The sequence below is a fragment of the Grus americana genome, chromosome 26, assembly GCF_028858705.1.
Source record: "Grus americana isolate bGruAme1 chromosome 26, bGruAme1.mat, whole genome shotgun sequence".
NCBI classification, from domain to species: domain Eukaryota; kingdom Metazoa; phylum Chordata; class Aves; order Gruiformes; family Gruidae; genus Grus; species Grus americana.
The window spans coordinates 1,114,939-1,134,191 of record NC_072877.1 but is presented as its reverse complement, the minus strand read 5'-3'; the positions used below and the strand labels follow the sequence as shown (position 1 = coordinate 1,134,191).

At 41.1% G+C, this 19,253-nt stretch overlaps 1 protein-coding gene across 1 annotated transcript in view; it reads right to left on the bottom strand.

Moving 5' to 3' along the window:
- LRRTM4 (leucine rich repeat transmembrane neuronal 4) overlaps positions 1-8,757 on the bottom strand; it is a 370,731-nt gene extending 361,974 nt beyond the window's left edge. Inside the window, exon 1 of the mRNA XM_054804770.1 lies at positions 8,664-8,757. The gene's annotated coding sequence lies outside the window, so the exon portion shown is untranslated. The remainder of the gene's footprint in view (positions 1-8,663) is intronic.
- Between the last annotated feature and the right edge of the window lie 10,496 nt (positions 8,758-19,253).

Below are 19,253 nucleotides of genomic sequence, written 5' to 3'. Positions count from 1 at the left end.
ACGTCCCATTTTGCTAGCTGTAGAAAACAGTGCCATTTTGAGGTGTTCCTTCCTTTTTCCATCCTTTTAAGCAGAATGTGGAGAATGGGAATAAGTGGAGGATAAATGACTCGCCTAAGGACGCTCAGAAAGCCTGTGGCAGAGAGAACACTGTACGTAGCACTTCCAAATCTCAGCCCAGTCCCTGGTCGGCAAGAGCCACCTCCTCTCTGAACCATATACAAAGTTCTTCTCTAACACTTAGGAGCGTCAAGAAGAAGTTTCACATATCTAAATGAGGAAATTTAATCAAAATCTTAAGGAAGTTAGTCTACATGGAGCTAATCTACTATTTGATGATCTTAGAACACCTAATTGAGGGAATTGAGCATCGTAACATCCACAACAACAAAAGCCTTTCAGAACAACGCAGCATTACCATACTCTTACAAGTAACAAAATAGGTACAGAAGAACCTGCTGTTGCTAACAGTAACTGCGAATATAATAAATGACTTCAGAAATGTTATTTGTAGCCCTGTGTTATATTGGCAGTTTAGGCAGTGTAATCATTAATCAGAACTTGTCAATGCGCTGCAGGATAATCAGTTTTTAAAAGCTATGTCTGCTCTTGCCCTTTTTTAGCTTCTCATCTGAGGAACTTTCAAACGCACTTTTGAGTTGCCTGTGTTTAAGTCAAAAGTCTCTTGATCTCCTCATAAACAGAGGACTAACTTTACAAGGAAAAAAGACACAGCTTCTTTTCTGGGAGCCACGAGCCTATTCATATAGGACTTTTATGGGACAATTAGATTAATTAGAAATCTAATTGCCTCCACATAGGCTGCATCATCCATACCACTGCATGGGCCCTCCTCCTGTCTCTTCACTGGAGCACCCACAGAAGTCTAACAACAGACCAACCATTGCCCTAGTTTTAACAGTCAGGGCAGAAGACAGATAGGAACTAAAATGACTAAGTTGTTACATTAGAGCTAACACTAATGTGAAAAGAATGCTTAATGAAAACCATTTTCAAATCCAAGAGACACAGATATCAAGACGGATAAGTAGCTGAACAGAGACAACTGTGGCGCTCATAACCAAGCTGATCAGGAAACCAAACACATTCAGCAATAGCACAGGAGATGATAGCACTCGGTCAGACAATGGAAAACTCTTTCGCTTTTCAAGGGGAAGACAAATACATCGCTCTCATTGGAACTCCTGACACAAAGCCTGCTGGCAGCTGTAGTCAAGGGATTTCTGTTCTTACTGTCTGCCATACAGCCCATCGTCCCAGGCTGAGCTGGGAACCCACAAGGCATTCCCTCTCACCTCTTCGCACGGGGGGAAGGCGGCCATGCCATCAGAGGCACCGCAGCCAGGGAGCCTCACCACCCTTGGGGACTCAAGGGAAACCTGCTTGAGCAGTCTGCCAGCGTCTCCGCACAGAAACACTCCAGGTTTGGAAAAGCTTGTTACAAATTCCCTTTTCTTTTTCCTCCAGCATAAGGGGGGGGGGGGATATCTACGTGTGACTTATTTTCCCCTATTACAGTTCCAAGTTACTAAAACCAGTTAGAAGAAAGAGACAAAAAAGTACAGTCAGCGTACTCTGTTTGCATATAGAAGTACTCGTGGATAAAAACAACCAAGTTCAAGTTATATTCATATTTAGGCTTGCTCTGGGGATGAAAAGGAGTGAAAAGGACAAAGCCAGGGGGACGTACAGCTCATTTTTGTTATTATTAATCCAACTATTGCATGTTTTGCATTTTCTCATTTTTCTGATGCAGCCCTGATGCTATTATAGTACAGCCTGCAACAGGATTTACTCCTTGTGATAATCCTGAACTGGTTTTCTTCCTCCTTCTCTTCTTTGAAAGAACTATAAATGAGTCAGATGATCAATTTTGTAATTTGCAGTTGCCAAGCAGCTTTGAAGCAATTTAGTGATTTGTATACTTATTTCCTCTCTGTACTGATGGCAGGAGATGATATAAGGATATTGAGTCTTAATAATCTTTTCATTCCCCTGATCGAACTGAGGGAACTAGAATCAGAAGTATCTTTTTGATGTTAATTTTGTTTTTACAAGAGCCTGTTTCTCTGTTGTGCATTGTCTTTGCATCCATTTAAGAAAGCTCTGGAAAACAAAGGCTCAATTTGAAAAAGTACCCAGACACCCCTCCACAGAGATCTCGCACTCATCTACAGACGGACATTCAGGAAATTTAAGATGCATTAATTAAAATGGTCAAGTTAACAAACATAAAAGAAACGTGAGCATTGTCATTCATAAGTGAAGCATCTTCTGTTCACCACAGTTTAATCCTCCTTCAAGGATTAACGTCAACAATAGAATTTAATTCACTAAACACCTTATCAGATTGGCATTTACCCAACTGTTAAACATTTATCATAGCACCAAAAGCCTGTATATCTAATTCTTTTCATCCACACACCTCAAATTATTTTCAAAGAGGTCTGCCCATCCTTCCCATCGTGACATGATGCCAAGGAAGGGGTCCAGGGGCGTACAAGAGAACTGGCTGGCTTACAATCCCCGAAGAAAAGAGAGAGAGAATCGGGATGAGAGGCCACTCCAGCTACCGGTACAGTGTCCTCCAGACACAAATTTAGAGACAGATGTTTAAGACGTTGAAAGCTGAACTCCTTATTTCGTGTTAACCAAAATAACGTCCTTTCCCCTAATCTTAACACGGACTTCTTTTCAAGCAGCAGCACACGCCTTTTGTTCCCCCAGCAGATTTTGCTTGCATTGCACTGTTGAAAGTGCAGAAACACACACAAAAAATACACAGATTTTCAGACTGAAAACAAAAATTTGGAGAAAAGCAGAGGAAGGTGAATAGAGAAATTGTTTAAATGCAAATCTTTTACCCTTCAGGATGCTACAGTAGCTGCCACCTTTCCCAGCCAGGAGGACAAGGAGAGGGTTGTTTGCATGGCTGTGGGGAAGTTCGAGTGCTCCCACGACTCCTTCCCCCAGCCCCTTTACAAACCCTTCGCCAAACCTCCTCTGCAACGAATGCAAATCTGTGCTGGACTGCCAACTGCAACCACAAAGCTCCCAACGCTGCGGCACCTCTGAAAGAACCACCAACCGCTTCAGGAATTAAAAAATAGCACCGTCTTTACGCTCAAGTAGCTTCTGTGAAATTTTCTTGACAGAGAATCCCAAGCTACAGGTATATCTCTATCTTATCGCCTTGTCCTCAAACACATGGTATTGAGTTCCATGCTTTTCAGTTATGTGGCTATCTGCAGCTGTTGCATCCTGGAAGACGGGGTGACGAGCTTTAACTAGGTCACCCAATTCTATTTTTATTAGTAATTCAGCTTCACTTCTACGCAGCAAACATTTGATTTACTCTCACAATAAATGCTTGTTAACTTGTTATTTGGTGCCGTTTCCTGTTTTCTTGCCGCTCACTCTTGTTACTATATAGATAAAATCCAAAGCAACCTCCCGCCAATGGCGGGTCGTTCCGTGCAGTACGTAACGTAGCACTTGTTCTGAGCCGCATTTAAAGATTTCAAGAAAAAGGCTCCCATCCCTTCCCTTGAGAGTCTATTACCCAGCTTAACAGGTCTTTAAGGCACTTTCATTTCTGATGGAAATGAATTTTCAGCTGGGTTTTGGGGGTTTTATTTTCTTTTTTTTTTACAGCTAATTTGTGAGTCTTAGAAAGCCGGAATATCTGAGGGAAGCATCAACAAGACATTAACCACAGACACACAAACAGCTGGCCACAATATTGACAAATAAGGTAAAATCTGATATAATGAAGGATTTACTGAAGTACCCAGGTGCGGAGAGTGAAACGGCAAGTGAGAAAGGGCCCAGAGCAACCATTCGTGTGGAAAAATAATCTATCTCAAAGGAAACAGGAACTCGGTAAAGATTATTACTATTTTAAACCATAATGTTGTTAATATTGATTCATTTCTGCAGAGACAAAAGCAAGCTCTGAAAGCCAGAGGTCTGTAATACTGCAACACTACTGAGCAATAACAAGTTAGGTAATATTAACACACAAAAACCCCCATGTAATTTTGCTGTTTTATTTGTTCAAGTCGTTCTTCAAGGAAGACAGTTGCTCTAGGCTCTTTTATTTTCTGTTGTTATTAATTCTTTATTAATGGCATTATGATAGAAGCATGGAGACGCCTTGGGTAACAGTAAACTCAGCATCCGGCTCTCAGCAGATAAGCGCTTCTCTCAGCCCGTACAAGCATACCAAGAGATCTGTACATCTGAGCTGTGACCCGCGGCCAGGCATGAGCGGGTGTAAATCCTTATACAGACTAAGGAGGGCTGGACAAGATCCGGACTCTGCAGGGTAGAGATTTAAAAGGGCTTTAGATAAGACTCTGAGTAACTTAAAAGCTTGCTAGTAATATTTTTCTCCTATGACTATTCAACATAGTTGAAATCGAAAAGCATAAAGTTGTGAATATTATTTGTGATGCATTAAATCCTCCACAAACCTCCAGGTTTTTCAAAATGCATGACATCTAGAGGTAACACAGGATCTATCCTATTTCTGGTTGCCCCCCTACAAACTCCTGTCGCTAGAAAAATCAATGGGACTTTTTGGCACGTTCACTGTGCGGAGCCTATTTCAGAACCATTCACAGTGCATGTGGCTTTTAGGACTGAAAATAACTGAAAAGTGGGAGTAGTACTATACCTATAAGCATTTCTATGTGAGAGAGAATTTCTAGCTTCAAATCTGTCAAAAGCCAGGGACACGTACCATATATTCACTTAAGAAAACATGGAATATTTTAGAATATATGGAACAGTTTTGTCTTAGTCGTTTACGGAACTGAATGAGACATCTACTATGTCCAGCTCGAGAACTTCCATCCACAGAATAAGGAATCTTAAGCCAAAATAACAAAAAAAATTCAGGTATCTAAAGAAAATTTCCATGAGTTATCTAAAGCAATCTCATTTTGCACCCTTTTGAGTTTTTAAAAAATACCCCAACTCCAGAAAGAGACACTACAACAGCCAATCATTCCCAGAGTCACTTGGATGCTTGCCTACATCTAAAAGACTTAGATTAAAACAACATTTTTCAAAAGAAAAGAATATGACAATGAAAGAGTTGCAGAGAGAACGATGTTAGATTTCTTCCTGGAATTCTGAGTTGTCCTAAAAACCAAAATAGTTCTGAAGAACACAAATTCTGATGTTTCACTGGTAGACATGAATACTTAAAAGCTGCATTTCAGTTTTGTATTTTCAGAACAAAATGTTTGTTTTCTCTTAATTATAATTTTCCAGACCATTTAGTTCCTAATATGGGTTGCTGTCATTCTCATCACAGAGGAAGAAAACAGGAAACAATCTTTTTCTTTTTTTCCCCCCTTTTAATGTTATGTACACAGTTTCCTCATTAAAAAAAAAAACTTACACGAATTCATGTATTGTGTGGCAAGGAGGTCACTACATGTCATTACAATCTGATTAGACAAGACTGTTTTCAAAAATATCTCCAATTGTCCTGACCACTCACCCGTGCTCTCACAACGTCCTTTCCCACGTGACAGCACAAGCGTGTGTGTGTTTGCACGCTGAATTGGTTTGGGTAATGACTCCAGCTTAAAAGCACCTCAAGAAAGTTAATAACTAGGCTATTTTTCAGTTGCATCAGTTCCACAAATTGCCTCACTGTCAGACGAACAGCTACGCCAGCATTATCTTTATTCTCAGAGGTTACCTGTGGCACTTTCCGTTAACCTAACTGAAGTACCACCAAGCGGGAACCCTGTGTCGGTGCCAGGGACACCACCTCCTCTCCCAGGGTGGCACGGGGGTACTTTAATCACAAGGTAGTCCTTTCCCTGCGCACTATGCCCTGCCTCCCCCGCTGTACCTGCCTTCTAACTTACGCGACAAATAAGGAAGAGACCCTACAGACCATAGCTTTGGTATTTGTATTTTGTATTTAATGACAGAAGGTGAAGGATCTGCAGGGTGCTTAAAGTTGAAGCTCAATTACTTGGCATGGCAGATAATGTAGCAAGTATGATTCCATGCTTTAAGAGACGCCTGACAGGTTTTTCCCTGATTTAAAAATAAAACTCTTCCCCTTTGCTTTTCTGTATGGCAAAACCCTCTCAACCAGTAAATCAATTTCTTTCCTAAAGTTTCTTTGTGTTCTCCTCTTTGTGCTCATACCACTTTGTTACTGCACAGATGACCGGCAGTTCTGAGCACTGAACAATACTGTTTTTGAATGCATGATAGCTTCTAAGAACACATTTCAGAAGTAAAAAGCAACACCAGTACTCTTCAAAAAGAAGAAGAAATGTTGAGCCTTGCACAGCCCCAAGGAGGTGATGTTCTACAGAGGCACTGTCCCCAAAACCCATCCCATTTGTTCAAACTCCCTTTTTCTACCCAAGGATTTGCAAGCATCTTTTCACAATGACACGTATCATCTACAGCATACCCTTTGTAGCTGTTTCCATTCTACAGGAGCATCAGAAGATGAGAAATAGCTTCATAGCTACGTAAGTACACGTTGTATCTTGGGACACAGCTCTCAGCAGAGAGACTTTCAAAAAGACTCAGTAGCTATCAGGTGTCCTTGTTCTCAACAGCCTTCAACTTTTTGTCCCTGCCTAACAAAGACATGGCATTCGGAGCGGGAGCTTCTGAGCACAGTACACTGTTCAAAGTCCTTCCATAATTCAGTAGGCCCATGCTACTCGATCTCCTATGGGTTGATCCTAAATCTCACTGAAGGTCAGGAAGAGATTGCATCACCACTCTACAAAACTAGAATCGGCCTTCTGCTTGGGCTACAACTCAAGTGATTGATTTGCTTACACAATTCTGGAAACCATGAGGAGCACCAAATCCAACATTTATTTAATTGAATGAAGAATAAGCTAAAGATAGCATTGCTGTCCACCATGGGCAAGTTCTCTTTTCAAGACTCTTATCAAGGTCTTTCAAACTGCTAACACAGTGTGCGGCACGAACGCTCCAGCGCGCCACTGACACCTGCCTCCTCTCCAGCTTCCTAAAGCCCTTATGTTGTTGAAAGCCACCAGAAGATGCAATGTTGACAGAACTAATGGCTGGCTGAACAGATGGCGAAGAAAAGTTAATTGATCTACTGGGGCAGGATGAGTTGGCCTTGTTAAGGAGAATATGCAAAGATCCATAATGAACTTTCATTAGCAATGGAGAAAGTTCTGTCACACGTACAAATGCTATTATGTGCGTTTCATGATGCAAATCCAAATTCCAGCTTAATGACTTCTTGTATCCAGTTCAGAAAACTTAACTCCTTAAAATTACTATAAAAAAAGTATTTCAAAGCTTTTCCTTTAGCTTTTTCCAAAGTGAAATTTCTTCTGCTTCTGCCAAGCTACCCTCCCCGGTAATAAACCTATAATTTTCACACTGAAGAACAAGACTTTCCCCTCACGCCCTTTTTGGGTTTTTTAAGTCTATGTTAAAAGGAAAAGCATTTCTGTATTTTGTTGCAGAGAGAACAAAATCTCCAAGAGGGATGTTCAAAAAACCAGAAAATGGAGTACTGACAGCAACATCACTGTTACTGTGAAAAACATACCACAGGCACATCCACGTTAAAAATTATAGTACATTATTAAGCCCCCAAAATAATTTATTAAAAAAATATCTAATTGTTAGGGATCATTAAGAAAAAGATGGTCAGATATCTCATGTAATATTCAATCCTGGGGTGGGTTCCCCCCCCCACCCCCCAGACCAACATACTAAAAAATATATGCAAGATCAAGAGGAAATTCTGGAAACTCGAAGCAACAAAAAACCACCTTTATTCCTACTAACGTTGTTATTCTTCCAGCCTTTGAGGAATTAAACTTATAACTTGCCTTCCTCCATATCAGTAGAGTAGCAAACCTGTTGCAAACAAGCCAGAGTCTTTAAAGAGAGCCCCTGTACAAGAGCTTGACTCTGCAAGAGTCCTGATTTTGCTCCATCAGTGCTGGACCACTTGCCACAGGACGCTCCACTCTCCTACTCAAAATAAGATCAAATGAAGCCCTTGAGCACAGGGAAGCAGTTCAAAAGTCCCTGCAAGTAAGGAAAGTTTGGTTATTTCCCCTTTTTTTTTTTTTGAACAAGATGATGATTGCTATAATTATACTGGCGGACAGCAGAGTCGATGTATTAGCCGAGGTACTAAAAATATCAGGAGATACTTACTGCAGGAGAACTGTGCGATGCAGTCTATTGTAGCAGATGCTGCTATAAACCCTGGCTTAAATACACATATTTAAACATATCACGTATCATGTATTTAATCACATATTTAATGATGAACAAATTTCTCTGAGGTCAGGAGATTTTAATTTGCCTCCAACAATTAACATGTCTCTCTAAACCAAAAGACACTCAAAAAAAAAAAAGAAAAAAAACCTGTACCAGACTGACAAGAACTTTTTGCAAAGATAAAAATCAACAAGGCTGTATATAAAATTCATTCTATGGAAATTAGTTTTTAAATAGCTACACACGGATTAGTAAAATAAAAGCCTTTCCAAAAGCATTACATAGACAACATAGAGACTAAGACTTTTATAGCTAGGTTAGACATTTCCATAGCAAGGATTTATAAGAAAGCCCTGACGGCACGTAAGCACCTGAGTTCTCGCTGCTGTTCTCCTCTGGGTTACAGGAGCAGGTCTGCAGAAGGCTGCTGCTGGCTGGAGAACACAAACGCTTCGTTTGATCAGCTGCTAGTGTGTTCCCAACCCACCCACTCCAGCAACGTGCTAAACGAGAGCAAGAGGCAAGCGAGGGCGAGATCCTTTCTTCTCTCCCCCAACCCACGCTGTGCCGTACATTGCAGTTCTCAGAGCCACTGCTTCGAGCAATGAAATTACGGAAAGGCAAGGTGAAGAGACCTCACAGGTATTATGAGGTGAACTTCATTCAGGTAAAGATGATATAAATGAAGCACAGTATTCCCATCTGCTCCCAACCGCTCCCATCTCTTCTCCATTCAGCAGAAAGATGACCTGTAGGGCACGTGCCACCCCGCGAGAGGATGTACAGTGTTACGCTCAGTACTCCAGGAAGAAAGTAGGGGAGAAAAAAAATGAAATAATCACTGCAAGAATTAGATTTGTATAATACAGAATTAGAAATATCATTGGTGGAAAAAATATTACGATATATGTCACCGTACAAAATTTTAGTTTTCCATTTCTTGGAACCAGACAGTGCTTCATTCTCCCATATAAAGAGACGACAGGGACTGTTCTTAAAAGCTGCTCATCACCCACAGCTTTTACAGATACCGCTCGGAGGAGTATTATTAATCCGTATGCTGCTGCGTGCAGCACAGGGCTGCGTAACTGCTCACTTCAGCGCTGGTTAGCATGCTAAACTCAAAACCTCACAAAAAAAGGGCCATTAGGAAGGATATTTGTGAATGCCAGCAGGGCGCATAAGACCTCAGAAACCACTCGAGTACGGGAAGCGTAGGGCAGGGAAGAGAGGAGAGCGGTGATCCAGAGACTCCTGTTTGTTTCTGGCACTTGCTGTAGGGGACCCTTACGGAAGGCAATTCATTTTTCCGTGTCCCCACAAACCTGCAGCATGGGAGCAATGATGCCAAGTCCTTCGAAATCCACTGACAAAAAGTACTCCGAGAGGCGTTCCGAGATTACTGAGGAAAAGGAAACTTTATTCTAGGTCTGGGATCAGCTGCTCATCTGCAGCCACCCCTCAGCACCCAGAGGTTCTCTGAATCGACCCACACCTCTATCCATTCGTGCACTTTTTAAGACCAGCAAGTAACATTACAACTATCCTCTGACCTCCTACATAATGCAAGCGACATAATTTCATCTAGTCATTTCTGCAGTGAACTCAACAATTTATTTTTTAATAACACCATATATATTTTATCCAAGCTGTCATTCAGGCCCTTAGAGCTGGGAAAACAAAGACAAACATTACAGAAAAGTTTATGATTCCCTTACTCGGAGGATTTCCACTCTGCACTCATTGTTTTTGGCAGACTTACTGTTGGGAGTTTTTCTTCTTCTCCTCGGTTATAAATATTCCATGCAGACTTTTAATTAGAGCAGCATGTTTGTTGGCTGAGACAGAAGTAATTGGATACCCCCTTACCATTTGGGCTTCGTTCATCTGGATGGACTTACACTAATATACAAGCATCGAATCTCTGCACAAATAAAATGGAGTATATTTTACTGAACTTTTAATTGCTCTTATCAACAGGTGTAAATCACAGTTTCAAAGCAAAACAAATATTTGATCTGGTCCTCCCTTTAATTAGCAACAGATGAATCAGCAACTAAAGGAAAATATGCACTTTTCAGCCTGCTATTGTCTGGGTGTAAACTGATCTTGTAAAATGCTTCATTCAACACGAATTTGCTTACAGAGTTGCCTAAATTAGTTCCAGAAAGCACTGGGGCCACCCTGAACTCTATTTCCACATAAGCAAAGCAAAAGGAACTCTATGAGGAAAGATGAAGCAAAAAAGAGAGGTGGAAAGGAAGGAAAATAGAAGCAAACACAGAAGCAGCATTTTAACTACAAAATACAATGAAAGAGGGTATTAAAGCAGACGACTTCATATTTTTAAGGGCTCCTAAAAGAAAAAAAATTAATTAAATGGTGGCTCAGACTTCACTTTTCAGATTCATAAACTTATTATTGGGAAGAAGTCTTCTCTCCAAACTACATCATCTACTACATCACAACTGACCACATGCAACATGGAAACTTTCAACAGTCTGCAGGAAATTAATGGATTATTTTCAAGAAAATTCCTCATGATCATGGAAACCAGTCCATATATTTTCACTTCAATAATACTTCAGCATTAAAATTAATACTTGTTCATTTCTTTTAAATATTTTTTTTTTTGTTTCAGGATTTGCCACTGGTTCCTATATATTAGTAAATGTAGGTCTCTATCTAGAAGAAGGAAAAAAACCCCAACAACAACAAACCCAACTTGCCCTCGTTGCCAATTCAGCTTTTTATCTTTTGATTTAGTTAGCTGATGTACAAATTACAGCAATCAAAAGAATGCATTGATTTTATCAAGCCATTTAACACCCTGCCCTACTCGGAAGACTTTGGGTGCTGGATTGCATCCAGTCTGAAGAACGATGACAATGAATCGCTCTAAATTTCCCATCTATATACACACCATGAGGTTGCTAGAGCCTCCTCTCTCATAAGCTCTTGCCACCTAACTACAGTTCCACCATCGCAGTTGCCCAACAAACCTATTTTTCATTTGCTTATGTTTCTTAAATTTATCCCACTGCTTCCTGTATTTTTCTAATGGATTGTTACTCTGATATTTAAAGCCCTAAATTTTTTTAAAAACGTACAGCCTTGCACAACTCTGGTACGATAATCGCAGTGCCAGAGAAGTTGTTTAGTCTCCACGCTGCAAGGCAGATGTGATTCACGCTGGGTCCCACAAGTCCCAGAAGCCCTTTTCCCGTTGCCCAGATCCAGGAGAGAAATTCGGACCCTTTCTGGCTCACAGACGTGGGCATTCCAACACAAACAGGAGCAATGGGCACTACCGTCAACACGCAGCCCTGGCAGCACAGGACAGGGGACACCATGGCGTAGGACACGAGCACCAGGCGCACAAGTGTTCAGACTTCAGGATAAGCATGTGCGTATGTCCTGGTAGGCTGAAGATATTTTTATTATTATTATTCTAGGGTTTCTGTTGAGGTTTTTTTGGGTTGTTTTTTGTGTTTTGGGGTTTTTTTTACATTTCTCAGACTCCCGCATTTTATGTAACTATTTTCTACCATTACAAAGAGATATTTTTGCTGTTGTTATTTGTTCCTCTTTCTTTCATCAACGATCTTTATGCCCTGAAGAAACAACAATAAGAGGAATTTGGGAAAGACACATTTGAAAGACATTCTTTCTCTAACACAGACAATTACGATATACAAATCTATCGCTCAGCGCTCTATTCTGTACAATACCTCCAATTCACAAAACATGTTCAGTTTTAAGTGCGATGATCTTCCAGCAGTTTAGACCCCAACTGTTTCTATTACGACAGGCAAGCTATAAAACGCTGCTGATGCTCCAATGGATAGTTCCAAAGGGCAGGGGCGTGCTGGATGCTTAAATTTACACTAAGTCTGAATAAGAGAACAACAATTTCCATAGGCCACCACCTGAGCCACATTCAAATAAGTTACCTGCCCCACAGAGATCTAAGAGCACTTCTTGGTGGTTCATTATTCTCCTGTGCATTGGTCCAGGATACACAAATGTGATTTTGAGTTGGTATTTCATATGCAAATGTGCGGTGACTTTCTGCATCACTGGCAGAATGAAGGAAAGAAAAGCAGCTGTTGAGGAGACAGCATGTCGTATTATTTATTCGTGAGCAACTGGATGGAAAAATAGACGGGCCTTCCACTGTAAGCAGTAAGATAAATGTAAGGGTAAGGGATGACATACTGTATTTAGAAAACTTAGCTGAACATCGATACATTTGGGTCCTCTAAGTCAGTCTAAATAAGAGCCATATCGGAACCTGAACTTGGATTTGTGTTGGCAAACATTTACAGCCAAAACTGGCTTTCGAGGGAAAACGGAGTAGTCATAGTCATCAACAAAATGCCATCAATAATTACACTTTCCACGAGATGAAGTTACCCGTTTCATTTAAGAAATAGTTAACACTGCTCTCAGAAAGTAAACACAAAAGTCAGTGGCCCGAAACATCTCAACAGCCTTGTAAACAGAGTGTTTAGTTTGACCCAAATGAAAACTTACTACTACAGCAGTCACTTCGGCACGCCCAAAATTCCTCCTATCCAGGACGTGATTCCCAGTTACACAGTGCCCTTTTACATCGCTGCGGCAGCGCTGGAAGATCTGAACAGCAACGTGAGCTCTCCTCCCGAGAAGCATCTGACTTCACGTTGTTTGAACTACCTGCCTTTGTTGATGTCTCCTTACTCGTTGTAAAACACCCTAAACTGATCTGTTTGCATTCCAATGAATCCTAAGCTTCAGAATACTTTTAATTTTGCAACTGCTCTGTTTCTAATCTAAACCCAACCAGATGGCCAAACATAATCTCTTCTTTTTCCATTTTGTTTCCAACCTGTGCAATGTAGAGTAGTCACAGGTGGGTGCGGTGAGTGGGTGTACCTCTTGTGTATGGAGCTCCTCTGTTACAACTGTGTTTTTAAAAGTATCCACGTAAGCAAGGCAAATCTGCAGCAGCTTGGAGTGTCAAACTTTCTTAATATATTTCCTGATACGTAAAGATTATTTGACTGGAGTAGGTCAATTCAAGTAATTAAGGACTAAAACAGACCAAGACATTTATTGTCATCTATAATGAACATCTTCTGATCCATAATTACTTAATACACATGGACAAATTTGCAAAAGGTGAAAATTTCAAAGAAGAAAAATGGGCAAGTTTATAATTTGTGCCAATGCTCCTTTATACCACTCTTGCAATGCAAAATGCATTTAAAGCACACATAAATGTACGCCCATTTAAAAAAAGTCCACGATAAACTCAAGAGTATGCATAGAAATTGTCACGTATACAAAATTACAGCCTTAAAGTGCATTATAATACTGTGCTTGATTTTCAAGAATCAGGTATCTGAATTTTGAATTTACACCGTATTTTCATTTCTTTCATTAGCGAGTTCAATTCCCACAGAAGGCACCAAACTGATGAACCTAAAAGCTAATTCAGCTCCAGTTTAGTTAACTGAAGCAGAAGAGGCACCTGAGACTGAAATGCTGTAGACTTCCTGAAAGAGAACAAGGCTTGGAGCTGGCTGAACCAACACACTCTTTTCTCGCAGGACGCCGAAAGAGCCATTCAATTGCAGCAAGTTTGGATCGTTACCACTGTGAGCCTCATTTGATCTCCTGACCCACAGAGAGAAACTCCGATTCCATTATCTGGCCCCTGCACTGCTGAGTATGAATTGAGATTGTGTAACGTAAAGGATGATCTCTATTTCATTTGTGCAGCAGGGAAAAGAGGTCAAGGAAAACAGAAGCAATAACGTTGACCATGAACCTTTGTTCCCTCGCACAAGAAGGGAAAATGCTCTATTCCTGGAGAGACACGGGGGTAGCAGCGAGAGGGAGGACACCGTGAGCTGACCCTGGGTCGGCAGCAGAGCCAAACAAGAAATGGAAGTCAATGCCACATTGTGAAAAGAGCAGAAAGTGACCGTGATCCCTAAAGGGAAAGCATTGTCATCTCCTCACCCTCCTCCTAGAAGCACAAACCCCTAAACAGATTTAAGTTTCCATCAGAAATGAAATTAGGACTTAAACTAATGCCTGCTTTTTCCATTGTCATATTGCTTACAGAACGTAGACAGGACAAAGCTAGACACTTGGCCAATGAAAGAATTTCTATCCCTGTGGATTTTCACAGTCTGCAGATAAACAAGATGGGGTAAAAAAGAAAGAAAACACACCAGCTCAGCGCCAGAACTAGGACTCACAGGACCCGTATGTTCCGTCCCCAGTTCAGCACTCCACCCACTGGATGCTCTCACATTTAGGTCTGAATTCTGACTCCAAGTGTGTGCTTATACTCAAATTTTGTGTTTGTTCAGCGAATCTGGGCTTGCAGGCCAGTCTCATCTTCAGTTTAATTCTCAGAACTAAAAAGCATTTCACAGAAAAAGCACATTAGAAACCATAAAAATTCGTGTCCTTGTTCTCATAATTTTCTCTCAGTGTTCCACCCCAGGCAAAGAAAATCATTTGGCTTTACAACGAATTCTGCTGGAAGTCAAGTGTTATTAAGGGCTTCTTCATATTGTTTATCACGGGAATCTAACTTGATGTCTTCCTGAGCACTCCTATGAATGTTTGTTTATTAAAAGGTACAAGTGTTACTACAGCCCTATAAGCATCACAGTGACAAGCTCTCTTTACAGTTACAGAATAAATAATACGAGACCAGAGGAGAACTGTAGACGTTACCTTGTTGGATAGGAGACCACTGCTTCTATGCTATGCAATTAGGGATGCAGTCTTAATGTCATATAGCAAAATAAAGCAAAAACCACAGTGCCTGTGGGGCTAAAGAACAGCAAGTTATTTTAAGGTACTGCTAGTAGGTATTATTCTCCAGTGCCTTGCCCTTACGCAGTCATTCTTACCATGCAAAATCAGCACACGCTGCAGCTAATGCTACGAAGCAGTGTTTTGCAACTGGCACTTGCTAGGGTTTGAAATCTTGCTATGAAAACCTCCTTATGCAAACAGAAATCCCACACAGGGAAACAACGCCCACAGGAACCTCTGAGGAGCTCTGTGGCCTTGGCAAGCCACAACGGTACCACGCCAATAGGTTTTGTATTATTTCTTTTTAACTGCTAATTTCAAAGCGCTTAAAACTTAGACCAGTATCCTTATCCCCATTTCATATCCGGTAACAAAACCGGTGAAGTGAGGAACGAAGACTATTCAGAAAGCAACGGCAAACATGGGACCCGCAAAGTTTCCGTCCAGTGCTGTAGCCCGGAGCCTATAAATAAAAACATCTGTAGCCTCAGCAGTAACAACTTTGGGACCTTTAAATAATGAGTGTTCTTAAATAGCCCTAACAGTATTTCCTTCTTCTAAATCCAGATATTAGGCTTGCCTTAACCCCTCCTATAAAAACACATTCCCGCACAGGCTCCTCCGAAAGGCACGGAAGGCTGCGGTGCTGACGCGGTGCAGAACCTTTGCTCGCAGGATTCGTTCCGTGTGATCCTTTCCTGATGAGCTCGTAACGTATTAAAGAAACAATCCCAACTGTCCATGAAAGAGAGCAAGTTTCTCATAAAGGAAGAGCACATTATTTCACGAGGAAAAAAAAGAGATACAATTTAATCTCCAAACATTAGCATAACTTTCCTATTATTCTAGAGACTGCTTGATTAAATTAGCCTATATCACTTTAAAAAGAATGAGATATGAATTCTAAAGAAAAAGACATTAAAATTGAAACTCAAAGAATAAAAACCTAACAGAGATGCATAAAAGTGAAAAAACCCACAATATTGCCCGTAACAACAATCATCGTGCGATCCCATAATACAAGAGTACGTGTCAGTCCACCCGGCAGCGGGAACAAGTCATCAGGCTTGTGCTCCAGCCCACTGGGATGGCAGCCGGTGGTACTGGGGAGTCGTCTTTCTGAACGAAGACCCCGGTGTCCTGACAACTTGCAGCTCGACTAGAACATTCTAGCTTGTCCCGTCCCCCTGGGGAGCCCCGTTACTTGCACTAGAGGATTTGGATGATCAGTCACTGAAGTCCCACACTTAATGAGCGGGTGAAATGCAGGGAGGCTGCCTCTCCTTTTCAAACTGCAGTACCAGCGAGGAGGAGGAGACAGACTGGTGGGTTGCGCTAATATTTTCAACGAGGCCTTTCTCTAGCTAATGCTTGAAAACTACTTGATAGGTACTGCAAGACAACAAAGGTAGAACCTAAAACTGGTCAAGAAAGAGTTTTTGTTAGTACTTTCATGTAAAAGATGCCTTATTTTGAGTACCATACTGTTATGATTTCCTTACACGGGTTAAAGTACAAGAATTATACTCTAATTGTCCTACGTTTACATAAATGTGAATCTATATGTAAATGCAGTGAAGCACATACGTGCTTAAGATATGAATAGAAGGTTTGTCTACATAGCAGAGCGTTGGTAAGCGTGAGTGAGTGCAGTTTACGCGGCAAAGAGAGAACAACCTGGTTCTGACCAGAAATCATCTACCACACACCAGAGTAATGTCACGCTAATAATTCCCTTTGAAAGAAAGGGCGCAGGAGCTCAGGCTCGGCTCTGACTCATTTAGCTTACACTATATTGTGCAAATACAACCAGAAAATAACTGATGCTGATGGGCAACAGGAGAGAAGGAGCAATATTTTCATCGCTTTAAACTATATTAACATTTTCACTGCCCTGCAATAATCCCTTTGTCACCCCTAGCAAAGTTCACAACCCGTTGATCCCTCTGATCCCTAATGTTAGTTTTGGTAATAGAGAGAAAAGATTTCATTGAAACCATACTCCAATTAGGAACTGTGGTTATCTGAACATAAAAGATCCAGTAATTTTTGCTGATGTGATCATTATTGCAGCGACTTAATTGGCCAGAACTGTCAATGGCAATTAAATGCTTACAGTTGGGGCTCTCGGAGGCTTGGTGACTTACTGTGTGTTTTGTAAAGCATCCCATTTGTTCAGTCACACGAGATGACTGCGACAATGCCTGGAAACCTGAATTTTATGCTATGGTAACATTTAAAATACTCAACAAGCAAATCTTGTATAATTGGTAGCTTTATAGGTTGCAATCAATTGTCTTATCTTTGTATAGAGAAATTACGGTTTTTGTGGGGTTTTTTCACTTCTTGCTATGGGAGGTTATTCCAATGGGAAACTGTAATTAGAACCGCAGTGAACCGTTTGAGATTTGAAAGGTTGAAAACATTATCCTTCTGGGATGCTTCACACTTTGAGAGCTTTTTGGCTGGTGGCCAAGCCTAAGCTTCTTTGAGTTCAACTGGGTGATTTAACCTCAGAAGTTTTATGAAAAGGAACTACCGACCTCAAAACCTGGAGAGTCCAAAAGGGTGGGACAGATGACTCAATAAATAGCTCAGAGAGCTGGTGTATAACGTTGTCTTAAAGAACCTTTCCTAGACTCATAAGGTCAACATTAGTTTGTGAAACAATACATGACATATATCATAAAATCATAGAACGGTTTGGGTTGGAAGGGACCTTAATGATCATCTAGTTCCAACCCCCTGCCATGGGCAGGGACACCCTGCACTAGACCACGTTGCCCAAAGCATCATCCAACCTGGCCTTGAACACTGCCAGGGATGGGGCATCTGCAACCTCTCTGGGCAACCTGTGCCAGGGCCTCAGTGCTCTAACAGTAAAGAATTTCTTTCTGACATCTAATCTAAATCGACCCTCCTTCAGCTTGAACCCATTCCCCCTTGTCCTGTCACTACACTCCCTGATAAACAGTCCCTCTCCATCTTTCCTGTAGCCCCTTCAGGTACTGGAAGGCCACAATTAGATCTCCCTGGAGCCTTCTTAATATCACTTCCATATTATTTAGTATCTCTAACATAATGGCACGACCAAACACAAGTCAGGCTCCAGCATTAGGTGTTATCCAAACATAGGGAGGCACAGTCACTTCCTAAGAACATCACACATCAAGGTTGAAAAAACAGGAACAGATGCAGCAGGCGTGAGGACGAAGTTCATTCAAAAGTCTACGGCAGAAGTCTCGCTGTGATACATCAAGGAAAACAGCACAGAAAACAACTCACTGAACAACGGTCCATGAGATATGGCCTCTCATTCTAGTCCTGCCATCAGCTTCTCATGCAACTTTCAGCACCCCCAAATATCTACCTCCATGCAGAGGTTTTGATTCCATCTAAATTAAAAATCCCTTCGTCATCTGAATCGGTGCCAGCCCAAATCCAGGAACGCAAACCTGTGTTTTGGGGAGGGGGGCTGACAAAAGGTGAACGCTATTTACTGGCTTGCCTGCACCACTGATCTAGCCCTCCTTCTGCCTTCAGACAGACAGCAGACCACCAAGCAATGATTCATCCCGTCTAGCCACCTATTCTGTGTGATGTTACAAAACAGGTACACAGCTGGGTAGATTTAGGGGTGTGAATTCAGACAGACATTTTTCCCCACACATTCTTCCCCAGATAATGACTTCTGAGTATTAGTGGTCATGAAACAATGTGCGTACTTCCACCTTACCTTCAGCAAAGACAGAGTCTCCTTGCAGACCTGGAAAAAATTACTGTTTTCTAAATCAAGGGCTTGTCTATCACAGGAAGGTGTCTCTGATAAATTAAAATTTGCGTCGCGGTGTTTTGATACCTCACCACTGGATAAGAACTAAATCATACAATACCTCTGTGCACACTACATAGTCTTATCTATATTTTTACTTTTTAACAACATTTTATTTTATTATAAGCCACTGTGTAAGAAAATATATCATTAGTGTAAGAACTGGCTTCATGCTAAAAAAAAAAAAAAAGAGAAAAACATAAAAGGAGGAGTCACAGCCAAAGATCTGTAAAAGAAAACAAAATCACTGTATAAATCACTACAAAACCAGGTACCTTTAGTCTAGGCTGGAAGAAACCTGCACGTC